Source organism: Octopus bimaculoides, chromosome 1 (assembly GCF_046866305.1).
Source record: "Octopus bimaculoides isolate indiv1 chromosome 1, ASM4686630v1, whole genome shotgun sequence".
Lineage (NCBI taxonomy): Eukaryota > Metazoa > Mollusca > Cephalopoda > Octopoda > Octopodidae > Octopus > Octopus bimaculoides.
In genome coordinates, this window is record NC_142928.1 from 55,824,914 (window position 1) to 55,843,498 (window position 18,585).

Consider the following 18,585-nt stretch of genomic DNA (forward strand, 5'->3'; position numbering starts at 1 on the left):
TTTTCTTACACAAGAATGTTGTTGACAGTGACTTCAGTGTTTTGGCCAGCTCAGCCAGCATCAGATGATGGCTTAGCTGGCCAGAACTTCACAGTCATTGTCAATAACATTCTTGTATATCATCATCACCATCATCATCATCACTATTGTTTAACATCTGTTTTCCATGCTGGCATGGGTTGGACGGTTTGACTGAGGACTGGCAAGTCAGGAGGCTGCATTGGGCTCCAACCTGATCTGGCAAGGTTTCTACAGCTGGATGCCCTACCTAACATCATCCACTCTGAGAGTGTAGTGGGTGCTCTTTACGTTCTACTGGCATGGAGTCCAGTCAGGCAGCACTGGCATCGACCAGGCTTAAATAGTGCTTTTTACATGCCACCAGCACAGGAGGCACTGGCATCAACTACGCTCAGATGGTGCTTTTTACGTGTCACTGGCACTGGCATTGGCCATGCTCAAATGGTGCTTTTTACATGCCACTGGCACAGGTGCCAGTCAGGTGGCACAACTATGATTTCACTTCATTCAACAAGTTTTCTCAAGTACAATATATTGCCCAACAATTGAAGGGTGCTTTTAAACAGGCCAGTTATGTGACACTGGCATCGGCCTGCGATCTCATTTGGCTTGACAGGTCTTCTCAAACACAGCATATCTCCAAAGGTCTCACTCACTTGTCATTGCCTCTGTAACACCCAACGTTTGAAAGTCATGCTTCACCACCTCATCCCATGTCTTCCTGGGTCTACCTCTTCCGCAAGTTCCCTCTACTGTTAGGACATGGCTGAAGGGCAAAGGCTGAGATAATGATTGTTAATCCATGTTGCAGCACTAGTTTAAGCTTAAATTTTCTATCACTGACTCTGGCTACCTTGATTACCTTATCAACTCATTTCTCCACAAGGAGTATACTCACATCCCTCCCCCCGCTTCATTGTTCCCTACCCAGAAAATCTTATATCTATGTTCTTTTCCTGTGAGGAACCTAACAGAATTTCCTCTCCACCTTACCTTTTGGATGCAGCACAAATCTACACATCTTTGTTCAAGCATCTCAACAATCTCACCAAACCGACCTTTCAATGTGCGAACATTAAGTGTGCCAACTCTGAGGGTGTGGAAGGTGTGGTCCAGTAAGACCCTGAAATAGGGGACAGCAGCATTATGCATCTGAAAAGAAAGCTCGCATTTGGCAGATCTCGTAAACATACAAATAACCTTCAACCTACATACACTACACCATCATTTTATTAGCTACATAGTCATTACATTCAACAAAAATAAATTTGTACTCTGCAAAAAGAATAGGATAACCAGTGTTGATTTGCTCAACTAAACCTGCCATGGTTGTGCCCTAGCATGGCCACAGTCTAATGACTAAAACATACATACATATATATATATATACATATATATATATATATATATATATATATATATATATATATATATATATATATATTAACTATGTGCAGAATAAAAAAACTGTTACATATATATATATATATATATGTAAAAGTTTTTTTATTCTGCACAAGAAAATGTTTTATGACACATGGGTATTAATCAATTAAATTTTTCCAGTTCTCAGAAAAAAGGAACACAAAGTCAACCACTGCAGGATTTGAAATCAGGAAAGTGAAGTGTTATGGCAAAGTAATACTGCTCTTCTATCTCTGCTATATTTACCACCATTTAGTTATAAAATATTGGTTTCAAGTTTTTACACAACGCCATCAATTTCAAGAGAGGGGGTAAGCCAATTACCTCAATCCCAGAACTCAGCTGGTACTTGTTTTATCCACCCCAGAAGAATGAAAGTTGACCTCAGCAGAATTTGAATTCAGAACATAAAGACAAACAAAATACCACTAAACATTTTCCCCAGTGCAGTAACAATTCTACCAGCTCACAGCTTTATTTGGTTATAAAATATTAAAAAATTGCTAATCTCTCAAGAAATAATAATCATAATAGAATGGTCTTGTAATTTTCTATAATAAGAACCCTGGATAAAAATGATGTAACGGTTTAAACAATATCTTATATGTAAGTGAACCAAGCCTGTCTACACATGACTTGCTTCAAGTTTGGTCAAAAATAGACTTCAGTAAAAGCCTTATTAACTGTGTCTTGCTCTCTTATGTTATAATTCTATTCTGTTTGATTCTGTTAAGATCTAAACCAGGATAAAATAGAGATAAGAAAATATTACATATTAATACACTTTTCTGTTTCATTTTGTCCTCAATCCATGCATTATTCTTATAAGGGTGTGTCTTGGTAATTTAGATCTTTAGATGTTACTTTTTGTCCTTTCTTGTTTACTTAAAAATTACCCATTTTAGAGGCTGGGTGATTTCTCCAGTGATGCTTGACTTTCATGATAATAAATCCTTGATATATTACCAAAGAATGGCAATGTAGTCTGACTTGCAGACAAGATTTACTGCTTATATTTTTGTCTCTGTTATCCATTCAGTAAACAAAAAAAATTTGTTTCGTTAATTTTGGTGGAGACTTTTTCTAGCATGACAATTGTTGCAGAAAATTAGTATTGGGCTTTTTATCATGATACCACAATAGAACTGTTATTTAGTACTGAAGAACACACAGTGCTTTGCTCCAGTTTTTTTATACTGTGCATTCCAGTTAAATATTATCTTTGTTGTTTCTTTAGGAACAAGAAAAAACTACATTTTTTTTATACTTATGTATGTAATTGTAAATGTTAGATCTGATCTTAAACCATAAAATTTAAATTAGACTCAGAACCATTCCATTAGCTTAAAAGGTTGACTTCTTACTCTAGATTTTGTAGTAAAATAAGATATACAAGGGGGTGTTGAAAAGTTCCTAGCTTTAAGGGTATCATGAAAGGCCTGACTAGAGGCCCAACCTTCCAAGTTCTTTTATAGGGCTTAAAAAACTGAAGGATCACTGCAATAAGTATGTGAATCTGACAGGGGAATATGTTGAATGGAATTATAATTAACTGATCCCCCTTCTATTTTCTTTTATCCAAAACCAGGAACTTTTCAGCACCTGCTCATATATTAAATAGTGCATCATGGACAAATGGTTAAGAAGTTTGCTTTATAATCACAAGGTCTTGGGTTTGAATCACTGCATGACATTTTGGGCAGGCAGGTGTCTTTTACCACAACCTTAGGTCAACCCAAGTCTTGAGAGTAAAATTTAGTTGACAAAATCTGTGCAGAAGCCTATCAGATGGATTATAACTATAATTCAAAGGTACAGACTTATCACACCGTGTCTTATTGATTCTGTCTGAGAATTATATTAAGGCTCTGTGGAATATTCAGCCACTAACATACTAATTCAATTAGCAGAATGTGATTCAGATGATGAATATTCATCAGAACCAACATATACACACACATGTGCATGCATGCACACAGGAGCACAAGCACACTCACATACACATACATGGGGCCAACTTAAGGCTTAGGAACACTGAGCAGTTGACCAGAGACCTCACAGGTTCAGGGTCTCAAATCTGATCTATGTATTTTGTGGCTTGCTATCAATAAAAAATATTACAGGGCCAAGTGCATTGATTTTCCTGCTAAGACAGTCCTGCACATGCACATACACACGCATATGCACATAAGAGAGAAAATGTTCAGACCTTTTCAGACCTGATTTTTAATAGCTAACCATTTTGCTTTACATCCTCTGTGGTAAATACTTCATTGATTTTACTTAGTTTCTTAATTTTATTGATTATTTGAGCATATACAAAGAAATTTATTTCTATATCAAGAACATCCTAACATTTGAGATGTGGTCTTGTCATAGAGACTGTTGTTATTGTGAAGTATTGTCATAAAATTATAGTCTATCATTCAACAGTTTCTAGAAACTTTCTCTATAACATTTATAAAAGAAGAGGTATAGTTGACTGAATCAACTCCAGGATATTTTTATAATATGAGAGAATTTCCCAATGGCATCCTCTGTGTTTGAAGAACAAATAGTTAAGTGGAGGCAAACTTCCTCAGTGTATTGAGCCAAATAAGTAAAATAAATAAATAACTAAAATTACGTTCTTAATGAAAAGAGACATCATTAGCATTAATGATGACTCTTGGCAGTAAGCTGGTAGAATTGTTAGCACACCAAACAAAATGCTTAACAGCATTTTGTCCATCTTCACAATCTGAGTTCAAATTCTGTCACGGTCAACTTTGCCTTTCATATTTTTGGGGTCGATGAAATAAGTACCAGTTAAGTTCTATCGTCTATGTAATTGACTTTCCTCTTCCCCTGAAATTTCAGGCCTTGTGCCGCTTTGTAGAAAGGATTATGACAATTAGTCGATAAGAGCAAGGGAGACAACTCCAAATTAAATGAAGCTGTACCTCAGGGAGTCAATTTGATCTTTGGTAGATGTATTGACAGCTCCAGGGTTGTTTCAGTATGATTAGACTGCCTCACAAAGCATAGACTTACCTGTATTTACACACAAAATCTATAGAGTGTTGGGTGTTTTATTCTTTTGCCATATTTCGTGTCTCACCATTGAGTCTCATTTGTTTTACAGTAATTGTATCATTGAAGTTACTATTGAATAATGTACGTTTATCGATACTGTTCTCAAAAGAATTCTTGATACAGCTTTCTGTTAATAAAATTCTTCAGTCTTCTTTCAAACGGGCATGGTTGTGTGGTTAAAAGGTTCATTTCACATCAACTTGGTTTCATGTTCAACCTTACTGTATATCACCTTGAGCAAATGACTTTCTCTGCCACCTCTGATCTAGCAAAGCCTTGTGAGTGGATTTGGTAGACAGAAATTGAAAGAGGTCTTGCACACACATGCACGCACACACACACACGCACGCGCACACACACACACACACACACACACACACTATTATGTGTGTCTCTGTGTTTGTCCCCCACCACGATCACTTGACAACTGCTGTTTGCTTATGTTCCAATAACTTAGTGGCTCTGCAAAGGTGTTTGATAGAACAAGTATCAGGCTTAAGAAAAAAAAATACTGATGTTGATTTGTTCAAATAAATCCTTCAAGGCAGTGCTCCAGTATGGCTGTAGTCCAAAGACTGAAACAAGTAAGAAGTAAAAGCAGAAAGTTCTAGATCATGTCTTCTGCTCTATTGATAAACATTTTCCAATATTTATTAGTTCTGATCGCAATTCTGATTTCTTTGAGCCTCTTTTGAAGTTGCTTTTCGATTACCATTAATTGAAAAGAAACTTCTGTTGTTCACGACTTTCAACTGAAGGCTCACCAAATGATGGCAACATTTCTGTCAAGAATTGCAACCAATAGTTAGTATCAGCAATGTGAAAAACCAATGGAAACTTAGATTCAAGCAGATCAATTACCATCACCACCACCACTGCCACAATAAGCACTACTACCACTAACTTTACTATAATTTTTTTATGTTTAGAGCTTTTTCAGTTTCCTATATAGGTCTGTTTTCTTCCATCTTTTATCCTTTCAGGTTTTATTGATATTATAAGGAAAGGAAAATTATTTAATTGGCATATATTCTTTATATGATTGGATTCAAATTCTGGCACAAGGCCAGCAATTTTGAGGACCTCAGTATTCAACTGATACTTATTTTATCAATCCCAACAGGATGAATAGCAAAGTCAACCTCAGCAGAATTTGAACTCAGAACATAAAGACAGATGAAATGTCACTAAGTATTTTGCCCAGCATACTAACGATTCTGCCAGCTCACTGCCATTATTCTTTATATAATTATTAATTAGTATGAATTGTAAACTTGGTGATTTGATATTATAGTCTGTCTACATAGAAAACCTAGCCTCAAGAGATTTTATTTTGAACATCCTCTAGTTTTGGTTCTCAGTGGTTTCTCATTTATTTTCATATATATTTTACATACCTCCTAATGAACTTTCCTTCCCACATATCATGTGTTGTGTGTGTGTGTCTGTGTGTTTTGTAATTTCTGTGGTTATTAAAAATGGTGACAATAGAGGTTTACATGGAAGGAGATGCTTAGTTGTGATGTTAAAACCTTTCCGATTTTCATCTCAAGATTCAGATCACCCTCAGCTGTGGGTAAATATTCTCTTCCTATCTTATCTTATAGGAGATGTTGCTATAGATTTAATCTATTTAGCCTCATCATAACTTCTTTTCACTCAAGTAGGACATCTTGCTTCTCCTCCACTCTCCCTTTTGGTGGAGAGTAAATGAAACACTACCCATTAGCATTTTCTTTATCCCTTCATACAACTACTTTGCAACTATCAATGAAAAACTGCTTGATTGTTTTTGCTCATCCCACCACCAACCACCAAAACAAAAATGGCTGGGACTATCTTTTCCAAAGTCTTAGCCGATAGTGCAGACCAAGTGCAGATTTTCTCATGATTTAACTTAGGTCTACAAGTCAAGAACTAGGTGGGTTTATAGAGAAAAGTCCCCATCCCCAAAATCTTTTGGATCCAAAAAGTAACATCTAATAGTTGTGTAACCTCGGATCTGTTCTGATTGAGCAGACCTGTTACCAAAAGCCATGACCATGGCATATCTAAGAATACATTAACCAACATGACTTCTCTTTTTAAAGATGGGACAAGCTATTTGAGGGAGATTTTGCTGCTATTTTTAGCATGTTGGGTAATCATGTATAGGCTCTCTTTTTGGTTTGACACCTGACAAGTTAGAATACTCTGTACAGTACTCTTTATCAGCACTACTAGGCCAAAATCTTCAGAATGTGTACATAGTCTTCCACCCAAAAGTCCTTCAGTAGAGGCTGTGCTGTTCTCTTTCATCGTTAGATCAAACTATTTGGAACTTAACTGAGATCATGACTGACACCAACCAGAATAGACTTAGTCTTCCAGGTGCAAAGTCTCTTGCCTAGTTGTTAGTTTTTAGTCCCTGGTAAACTCTTATTGAACAGATCTTTGACCATACTGTCTTTTTTTTTTTGTTTTCATTTTTTTTTTTTTGCATAATATACTCTGGATTTCGTTATCTAATGAGTCCTTCATTTTTGAAGTTGTAATTTTAGGGAGATTTGATTGATGTTTCTTGCTGATTGAGTGGCAACATAGAGACTTGCAAATCTAGTAATTTGTCTTGGTTCATTTTGTATGAATCAGCACTGATCCTAAAACTGATAAAATAATGATCTTCTACATATTATGTTCATCATAAAATAACAGTATGTAGAAGTAAGCTAACAAGCTGAGACACTTCCCAAAATAAATATAGAAATGAAAATATTACAGGTCAAAAATATGTGCAAACATGGCTAAGAAATTGACTTTGCAATCGCATAGTTCTGGGTTTGATCCTTCTAACACAGCCTTGGTTGATCAATGCCTTATGGGTAAAATTCAGTTGATAAAACTATGCCAAAGCCTGTCATATGCATATCTTTTGCTAATGTATATTGGCACAAGATATACTTTTTAATATGTTTCTAGAGAAGAAACATGGGAGCCAATGATGGCCTTATATATCAGAATAATGGAAGTTAGGTGCATCTGGGCTTAAAATTCTTAAGTTTGTGTCTTGCCTAAATGCATTCGAATCAAGAAAGACACACAGAGAGGTAGCTGTATTCACAGAAAAAGATTACATGCAATGCTTGGCGATAAAAAAAACACTATATGGAAGTAAGATTATTTCAGAAGAAAATGGCTGTAAAGTTGGTACAAAAGACTATGAACTGCATTATATGCTGTACAGCAAGCAACCAAAGTACTACTTACTTTAGTGCAAACGATAGCAAAGGAATTTTCTTTGCACTTCACTATGATCAGCATAATAAATTTCAGTATGCTAAGGTTAAAAGTTTATTTTATGGCAATAGTTTTAGGTTTTATATTTATAATATTCTACTAATCTCATGGTATTAGGTGTCTTGTACTATGAAGCAGGAAGCACACAGATGTTTATCCTTAATTTGACTATTTGTAGATAATGTAATATAGTTAGTGAGTACTTGTTTAAAAAGACTGGAAGAGCCCTAACAGACTGGGCTGTTCTAAACCTGTGAAAATGTCAGTCAGTGTTTTGGTGCTTTCTGTTTATGAGAAACCAGTTTCTAAGGTGGTATATAAGAGATTAGTTACTAGTGTTGCCCTGCTTATCAGATACATTAATAATGTTAAAGTTGAAAGAACCTGCTTTCACTGTTTAGGGTTGTCTTCAATTGTATAGATATATTATGAATAAGATAATATTTAATTGTTTTATGTAGTTTTACTTTTTTTACCATTTGAATAGTGAATTTTCTTATGTCTCCCCCCATCACACACACACAGAGTATATCTGAAGTATTCTCTCAGTCTGTTGTTGATGGTGTATGCCTCCCGGTCATACATAAACTCTGAAGTCTCTCAATGTTACATTTTTACTCCATAATAACATTGCTCTTAAAATCTTCAGACCACCTCCTAAACTTTACCTTTATTTTCCACCAATGCTACTAATATTTTCCAAGTTAAATGTCAATGCACCTAACCGAACCTAACCAATTAACCTATTTGTACACCCCAGTGCGTATCTTGTTGATTGCATGATGACTTTAGCATGTTTTCAAATGTTATTTATATGCTTATTAGAAATCCTTCCTAATATATGTTAGAAAATATTTATTTCTATACTTTATTGATCATTTTAGTTGTTTATCAATATAGGAACTAAAGTGAACTTCTTTTAGACATCTGTTTTGTTTTTAAGAACATGGGGTTGTTTTTATTTTTACTTTTTCCTTTCTCTGAAGCTTATCACCATCATGACCATTGCCACTATCATCATCATCAACATCAGCAGAAACATTTGCAGCATTGCTGTTTTGGTTTAATATACACTTCTCTGTACTGTATTTGAGTGAGAGTTATATATATATATATATATATATATATATATATATATATATATATATATATATAATATGTATGTATGTATGTATATATACAGGGTGCAGTGAATATATTATCATCTAAATTACACAAAAATGAAAATAACACTGACATCTCATTTTAACAGATATATTTATCAAAATTGGATAAAAAATATCTTGAATATCTTGAAATACTAAAGAGTAAATTTATTCAATAAAATCGCCATTGGCTTCAACCATGGTCTCCAGACGACTTCAGAATCTCCTGCAACTATTCTGGACAGTCTCTTTGTTTAATTTGGTGAATGCTACCATAATCCTTGCTTTCAGTTCATCTTTGGTGTTACAAGGAGTTTTGTTGGTTTCTCATTCAACTGCACCCTACACTTAATAATCAAGGGGGTTGCAGTCTAGAGACTTAGGTCGCCAGATGTTAGGGCTGATGTGGTCGCAGAAATTGTCTGACAGCCATGACTGGGTTCTCCTGCTTGTGTTGCATGGTGCAGAGTCCTGTTGCCAGACATAGGATCTTCCAGAGTAGCACTATCTCCTCCATGCACTTGATGTAAGTTTCCATGTTGAGTCTGAGGCCATGATAGAAGATTAATGGACTCTGCACCATGCAACACAAGCAGGAGTCGGGATATTGCATTGAAATGTGCATAGGTTATTAAACAAGTTTTACTATGGATTGCGTTATGGCTCTTATTTAAATTGATATGCACACAAAATTGTCTCATAAACAACTTTTCATGTGAGAATTTTGCTACGTTGATAACAGGTACAATATTTTTACCATATATTTGGTAGAGATCTAAATATATATATATACTCTTTTACTCTTTTACTTGTTTCAGTCTTTTGACTGTGGCCATGCTGGAGCACCGCCTTTAGTTGAGCAAATCGACCCCAGGACTTATTCTTTAGAAGCCTAGTACTTATTCTATCGATCTCTTTTGCCAAACCGCTAAGTTACGGGGACATAAACACACCAGCATCGGTTGTCAAGCGATGTTGGGGGGACAAACATACACATACAAACATATACACACACATACATATATATATACATATATACGACAGGCTTCTTTCAGTTTCCGTCTACCAAATCCACTCACAAGGCTTTGGTCGGCCCGAGGCTATAGTAGAAGACACTTGCCCAAGATGCCACACAGTGGGACTGAACCCGGGACCATGTGGTTGGTAAGCTAGCTGCTTACCACACAGCCACTCCTACGCCTATATATATCATCATCATCATCATCATCATTTAACATCTGCTTTCCATGCTTAGCATGGGTTAGATTAAAATAAGAGGGAACATTAGAATAATGATATATATATGCATATATATTATATTATATTATATTTATGTGTTGTGGTGGTGGTGGTTAGGACAATTGAAATTTTGAAAAGCTGTTATTTGGCCACATCTGCCTGTATATGTATGCATATATGTATGAACGTATCTGGATGGATGGATATATATGTATGCATCATCGCTGTTCTCACTCCAAATTTATATTTACTGTACCTATCTCAATCTGTGAAGTGCAGGATGTAAAGTGGAGCATTACGAGTTCCTTCTTGTCCAGTTTCACCAAGAACTATTCAACCTCTCTGGTATTGGTGTCACAAGTAAAGGCACCCAGTACTCTCTGTAAAGTGGTTGAGGTGAGGAAAGGCATCCAGTCTTACAAACCAAGCCAATTGACACTTATGAATCTTTGGGAGTGGTTTTTCCCAATAGGAAGCAACTCAGATCATGGTGATCCATCCAATGCATGCCACAATAGAAAGTGAATGCGAACGGACAATGATGTATATGCTTGCATATGTATGTATGTTTTAGGTTGTTTGCAACTGAACTGGCAACCAAACCAAACTTGCTTGATGAGAAGGGTGATTTTGGATAATCTGCAGGATGTAAAACCTGTCAAAATTTTGATGAACTTAGGGGGCTCAATAGCTAACCAATAATGTAATCCAATGGGACTCATGATGGTGAATGAGTAAGCTGCAAGAACACTCATGCAAGCTTCACTCACTATAATCAATTTCATGCACACAAACTTCTTAGAAGTTTCTATATGTGATAGTGGATTTTCATCGCTGAATTCATGAAACTTGGTTCTTTTCCCTAAAACTATATATTTATATATATATATATATATATATATATATATATATATATATATACACATATATTATATATATACACACATATATTATATATATATATATATATATATATATATATACACACACACACACACACACACACACACATATATATATACACATACACACATACACATATATATAATACTAGCAATGCATCCCAGTGTTGCCCGAGTGTTATGACCTACAGCCACATTGTGTTATATGTTCCTTTCTTATGAGCAGAATCGGCACAGCTGATATATAGTGAACTGGATTACTGGCATAATGGAAGTTATTGTATGTTTAAAAGTGAAGGTGGTGGGGGGCAGTACAGTTTGCATGGATTTGCATCACCAACTATGTATTGTTTTGTCATATAAAAGTGGCTTAATACGATTTTGCCCACAAATCATGTTTCCAAAATTTTAATTTTCCCCCATTATGTTTAACTTTTCACAGTTTTTTTTTTTTATTCATGTAGAAAAATACAGAGATTACGAACCTGGGAAATATGTTGTTTTTTTTTAAGTTTAATCTTTCTTAAAGAAACACTCATTGCCCCTTCCCCCACCTCACCCACCCATCACCTACCTGCTTTCAAAGAGCTAAAACCTCCCAATGTTTCACTTTCATCTGATGCTTCATGCATGTATAGAATTGTATAGAATTGTAGACATAAAAAATACCAGACCACCACCAGAAAACCCAACATGCTAGAAACAACAGGTAAATGACATTATTTCTAAAGAAACTTCCCTGCTTTCCAGAAAGCTAAAAGTGAAAGATTGGGAGATTGTAACGTTTTGAAAGTGGTGAGGTGATGGATGGATGTTTGGGAAGGAGATTTTAGTGTTTCTTTAAGAAAAAAAGGAAGAAGAAAATTCTTAAAAATTCATACTCTCGGGGGGGGGGGTCCATGGATTACCAAGAAAAGAATTTTGAAAAAAAAAAAATTAAGAAATTGGGGTGGGTGGGGAGGAAGAAAATTAAAATATTGAGAATGTGTTTTTTGAGCAAAATCCTAATCTCCTGTATTGAAAACATAGGAATTGGAAGAAATTTAGGAAAAAAAATAAGGAGGGTGTGCAAATGCCACCTCGGACATGCTAGAAACAACAGGTAAAGGACAGGATTTCTGGGAAAACTTCCTTTTAAGTTTGTCTCAAATATCAGGTTTTTGAAATATGCTCATCACAAACACAAATTACAGAATAGACCCTACCCAGGCAAAGCTGACTTCAATGGAATTTGAACTAAGAACATAAAGACAGATAAAATGCTTTGTGGCATTTTGTCCAGCATGCTAATGACTCTGCCAGCTGACTGGCTTAAACAGAGTTATAATAATGAGTTTAATGCATGCAGTGCTTAAATGTACAACTCACCAGGAAAGGGTAAAAGAGGGGACAGAAGGCAGCAAAGTAAAGAAAGACAACAATGAAAGCTAAAAGTGCATGCACAGTACACAGAATAAGACACAAAAAAGATTGAGAACAGTAAATGAGCCATAAAGAGGAAAGGGTACCAGAATAGTGTTGGCAAATTTCAAGAAGCATGGAACTTTTGAAGGAAGCAGTGTCTTGACAGTTACCAGCCAATGTGAATAGTTTATTTGATGTCTCAACAATCCTTGGCATGAAAAAATATTTCCTAAAGTTTTAGAGTCTCCTCTGTTATTTTGAATTTTATAAGCCTGTTCATGGGTGGTAAAGATGTTGAATTCAAAATGTGGCCAAAGTTATTACTGAAAAGATAAAAGATAATCTTGTGAGCCTCTACAAAGTCAGCTACTAGATGTCTAAATACAAAAGTAAATAAATATAAAATGGTGTTTCTAAAACTTGTAAATAAATTTAGATCAACAAAATAATATTTCAGCATAATGATTTTTCATTCAAATATTCTACTTCTTTCACAATGCTCTACTTAGTCCTTCAAAAGGCTGCAGGATTTTCACTTCTGGCCTGGGGTATAATTTAACTGCCACATCCAAAAATATGATTTAATTTTGAATTCTTGCATTACAGAAGCTGACTTAGCTGTCTAGTTGGGCCAGTTCATGTTTTGTACCAATTTAGAAAATATGCAAAGCCTCTGTGTGTGTGTGTGTGTGTGTGTGTGTGTGTGTGTGTGTGTAGTAGAAAAATGTAAGACCACTGAAATTTGAGAAATTTTTACACGAGTGTAGTTAGTTGTACATAATGTAAGTAAAGTTTACTGTAATATATACTAATCCAGTTTACAAATGGATAAACACAAATCAGTGGTAAAATCTGTATACCGATTAAGATGTTATTCTATACAAGTCGACTAAATATTAAGGGGAACAGATGCTATAAGCAGTGTTTTGTTGATGTAACTATCAAGTAAAAGTGAAGTTTACCACTTGAAATTTTTGGATGAACTAAAATTGATAGCAAGGAAATTTTTATGAAGAATAACATTGGTTATTCTATATACATTTTACTAGAAATGTCTTGTTACTTAGTGTTGTTTTAAAATGGTTTTTAGTTGGGTTTCTTGTAAGTTTGTTATCTATTCCCAAATTTTCATTAAAAATCTTTGAAATTTAATTATTGTAGGATAACAAGGATATAATGAATTATAATAGTTTTAACAAATCTTAATTTGACTTGATTTTAAGTTTCAATCTGTTTTCAAATAATGTTTGAATTAGCATAGAAACAATATTGAAACAGGTCTCCTTGGAAGAGATGTTGGTAAAAAAAGCCAAACTCACTATCTCCAATTTAATTTTCATGCTTATCTTCACCTATGGTCATGGATGTTGAGTAATGGCCAAAAGATTATGATTGCATAGACATGCAGCTGAAATAGGGTTCCTCAACAGGGTACATGGCTCAGGGATCAAAGAGAGCCAGTGCTTCTCTGCATTGAGAGGTTATAGCTTCAGTACAATGGACATGTGATTGCAATGTCACGAGAAAGAATCACAAGGCAGATTCTTCAAGCTAAGCCATCTAGCTAGAGACCTAGGTATAGATCAAGAATGAGATGGTTAGATAACATCCATAGTATCAGTTTGTCATGCTTGAGAATCCTGCCAGAAAATCTAACGATGGTTGCTAATGATTATAGGACCCTATGAAGGTGATACCTGTAGACTCTACCCCACTCCCATGAGCCTCCCAGAAATAGATTGCAGAGAAGAAAGTGGATGGATGGATGGGTGGGTGGGTGAGTGGGATGGCCCCATCAGTCTTTTTGTGAAAGTTTGTTTATTACATATTGTAAAATATGTGGATATATGGGGTTCTTTGGTTAAGATGGCTGGTCTTAAGAGATGATTTGTTTGAAATTTTTATGTAGATAAAAGCACAAGTATTACTTTCTAGCAAAAGACAATGGACAATACATAGCAAAATCACAATGTGAAACTTAAAAGAAATATTGTTTCCTATCCTTTTTAGCTGCAAAAATATCAGTCATTTGGTTAACATTTTTACCAGCAGGCACATTGGCATTTTTTCATTCAATATTTAGTACTGTCTCAATGTTTAGTTGCATTTGACCTTTTGAACTCCTTAGATGTGTTTTCCTTTGCCTACGTTTGTTCAGGGAGCCCTCTGTAAAAAAACGGTATAGCAGGATCAGTTGCCAAGATACCAGTAATTTTGATCTGAACTGGCAGTTTACTATAAAGATTGTTCTTGTAAATAATTTCAACAATACAGTTGTTTGTGAACTTGATGGATGAATGTTTCATATCCAACCTTGTTATAGATTGCCTTTTCTACCTTAGATCAAGATCAGTGTCATAGCGTAATTAATTGTTCTGAGTCACCTGATGCATCAACATTTTGGATAATATAGCCAAATGCTTAAAATTCATCTTGGATTTAATCATTAACCCTTTAGCATTTAAACTGGCCATATCTGGCCCAAATATTCTATTTGTTTTGTGTTTAAAATGGCTAGATTTAGCCCCTCATACCCACCTTACAATGTCATTCTAAAAATAAACATTGAAGCTATGTGATAGTCTATGATTAATTCAAAACAATGAGAATAAATAAGCATTACATTTGACTGAGAAATCTAAATGCTAAAGGGTTAAATCATTTTAGTCCTCCATTTCCCAACTAATCTTACCCAAACTGAAATGATAGGTAAATATGCAATAGCAGTCTTTGGCAGTTTTATCAAATGACACTTTGATTTACCAACCAGGGCCTGTAGTTAATAAAACATCCTTTTTCTCTGTGGAACTCTTGCTTCCTTGAATGTACTTTGGATGATTTCTTTGATATTTTCCTTTAACTTTTTTATATGTCTCCACCCACTTATAAAGTTATCTTCATGTTTGCAGTTAGTAAAAATTTTCTTGATTGGCATATAGCTGTTATAACATCTATAGTCTTTCCCTGAAGGTATTTATTGAAGCTGTTTGTGTTTAAGATTGTCATTTTTAGCACAACCAAACCAATTAAGAGATCAAAATCACATCTGGCATTCAATAATGCACAACATTCTATATTAGGAGAAGAGGTCTTGATCATTTGTCAAGTCACAGCTTTTACTTCTTCATATCTACAAGACCACTTTGTAACGCTTTGAGATTTGTCACTGTCAACCATAGTATTTTCAAAGTGTATATGTCATTTAGACTGGCCTCCAGAAAGCTGTAGATGTTTTAAGTAGTTCCTGTGATATTGCAGAGAGGTTCAGTATCTGCCATTGTATCTTATATAGCAAAATTTCGGTGCTCATAAAAATGGACACAAATGTCAAGCAGAAGACACTCCTTTATTTTATGAATACCATCTAGTCTGCTTGATATTCCATTTTAAATCAGTGTGTTTGATTGTGTAAGAGGCAATCTGATAATCAAACCATATTGCATCTAACTTACTGTACAACTTAATTTCTATGTCTGGAGACTTTGATAACTGCAGCAAAAGCTGATAAGATCTACTTCATTCATGTATGCTAGATGTACATTTTCTCATAATTTATTGAAAGTTTACTGCTTAACACTGCAGAAGAGCAATTATCATTCTAGCAACTTTTACTATATATCTGATAAAAATGTGCTTTTGTGGATTAGATGGTTGAGAATGTGATTTTAGAAGAGTGTTGTGTTAATGTTAAAATGTATTGTGAATAAATTCTGGTATTTGTTAAAGCTTGACATTTTGTAGCAGAGCACTGGTGTTTGTAAGTGGCTAACTTGGAGTAGTATATTATGGATCTTGCTTTAGCAATCTCAGAATGATAAATAGTAAGGTTGCTCCTTGCAGGGTTTGAATTTAGAATGCAGAGGGTTGAAATTAAATGAGGCGGTTAGTCTGAGAATCTATTGTTTACATCAATATAAACTTGCTCTCCTTGAATTAATAATAAATGGCTTATTTATCTCAAATCATCATCATCATCATCATCATCATCATCATCATCATCAAATGATGATTATGGTTTGAGATAAATTAGCCATTTATTATTAAGGACAGCAAATTTATATTGAAGTAAAAAAAATAAGTGAACATTTTTAAATGCATTTTATGCCAATCTTGTTATCAGTGAGTAATTAATTCTACTAATAGTAGGAATAACCAGTATTATGTTCATGTCATTCCCAAGGACATTAAATGATCTAAGAGGAAGGAAAGTCTTCTAACTAGAGAGGACAACATGGTTATTGACTCCTTTTTTTTCAATAACAAAAGCAATATTAATCATTAACTAATATCTTCTTTCTTCTCCCCCCCCACACATACTACATGTACACACACACATGCTACATGCACATGCACACACACACACACACACATGCATGCACATACATGCACGTTTATTTTCAATTAGTTTTTTTTTATGCTTTATGCATTAAATAAATTAACACTAACTTCCCTAATTATTTTAGTTAACTCCACCTCCTTATATAATCAACTTAGTATTAATTGCTTGAAAGAAATTTAATATTATCATTAAAATTTTAATCTAATTATTTGTTGTGTTCTTAATTAATCTTCAGTTTCAAGATAATTAGCTACATTTAACTGTACTTCCTCTCCTCTTCAACCTTTTAGCTTATTTTACTTTTCAAAAGAAATAACTGAAAAGTCATTCAAATTTACTCATTAAAAAGTTGTTAAGTTTTGTTTTTCTTTTAAACCACTAAATTTTGGGGTTTATTTTTACCATATATCTCTTCATCTATCTATAATTAACTGTTTTATGTCAGCTGTATAGTTAGTGGGTTAGAATACCAACCCAAAGGTCATAATTTCAAATTCAGTCACCAGCTGTATTATTCTATTTACTTTCATCTACCAAGCTGAATATAGACATCATCGCTCCTCAACATCAAAGACAAGTGATGGTAATTCCAGAAAATGTCTGAATTGGCAAAATCACTGAACCTTTGCCAAAATAGAAATGTTTGATGTAAAAATATTGGAAAAGAAACTAAAAGAAAACAGTGTGTGTATGTGTCTAACTATATGCATGATATGTGTATGTGTGGGCTAAAAATCAGGCTTTACTATTAAATGTTTTGACTGACGTTTTATTTTATGATTTTAGCAAATTCATTTCAAGTACATTTTACATTTTCACAAATTCCAAACATTTCAGACATTACAAAACTTATATATTATTATTAAAAAAATTGACAAAAATTTATTGCTGTTTATACAATACTTAACCAACTGAAGCATTACAATATAACTTTAATATTTAGTTTTAGTGAACAGATCTTATACACAGTAACAATAGCCATTGCTGGGTGATTTGTTAGGATTGTCAGCTGGCTTGTAGTAGAGTCAGTTACTTTGATTCTGCTGTATAGAGCTTTGATAAAGACTTTTGCTGGCCCAGTCCATCTGGCCATAAGCTGTACAATAAGAAGGTACAGCTCACAGCTGTAAGTAACAAGCCAACTATCTAACTAACTAATGTTTCTTACCTAACAGTACTGATCTCAAGTCTTCCCAAGAGTGAAGATTTTTGCTTGATGTTTCTTTGCAAGATGGGTGATGTCACTCAAACATTTAACACAGTAAAGTTTTAGATAAGTTTCGGTAAATTTTGCCTTTGGATGGATTTCAAAAACAGGTAATACACATAAAAATCTTAATTGAAAATCCTTTGGTCGGGAGAATTAAACCAGAGGGACTAGGCTAGATGATACTCCCTGACTGAGTTGGGAACTGTTGCTGATAAAAAAAAATTGCATTTAATGATTTGTGCTTATAATATTAGTACAATGCTGGCTTCAGCTTGATGATCAATACTCATTGCTTCAGTGTTGATTTAAAAAAACTCATTGCTTCATTGTTGAATTTAAGGTATTTTGAATTTATTTACTTCAATAATATGTAAGTGATGCAATGAACCAATGAATGAGCTTCTATATAGTTGCCCAACTTGCTAGAAAAAGCAACAAAATCTCCTTCAAATCACATCTTATTGTCTTAAATAGGAAAGGATTCATTGGACGATGTAATCTCTGGTATATTAAAAGACAAGATGGTTAAAGCCTTTGTTCATATGTCTC

General features: G+C 34.4%; 1 protein-coding gene across 1 annotated transcript in view; it reads left to right on the top strand.

Annotated features, from left to right (window-relative positions):
* The window catches only part of LOC106883875 (A disintegrin and metalloproteinase with thrombospondin motifs 9), a 143,376-nt gene that overhangs the window by 43,055 nt on the left and 81,736 nt on the right, over positions 1 to 18,585 (top strand). The window lies entirely within an intron of this gene.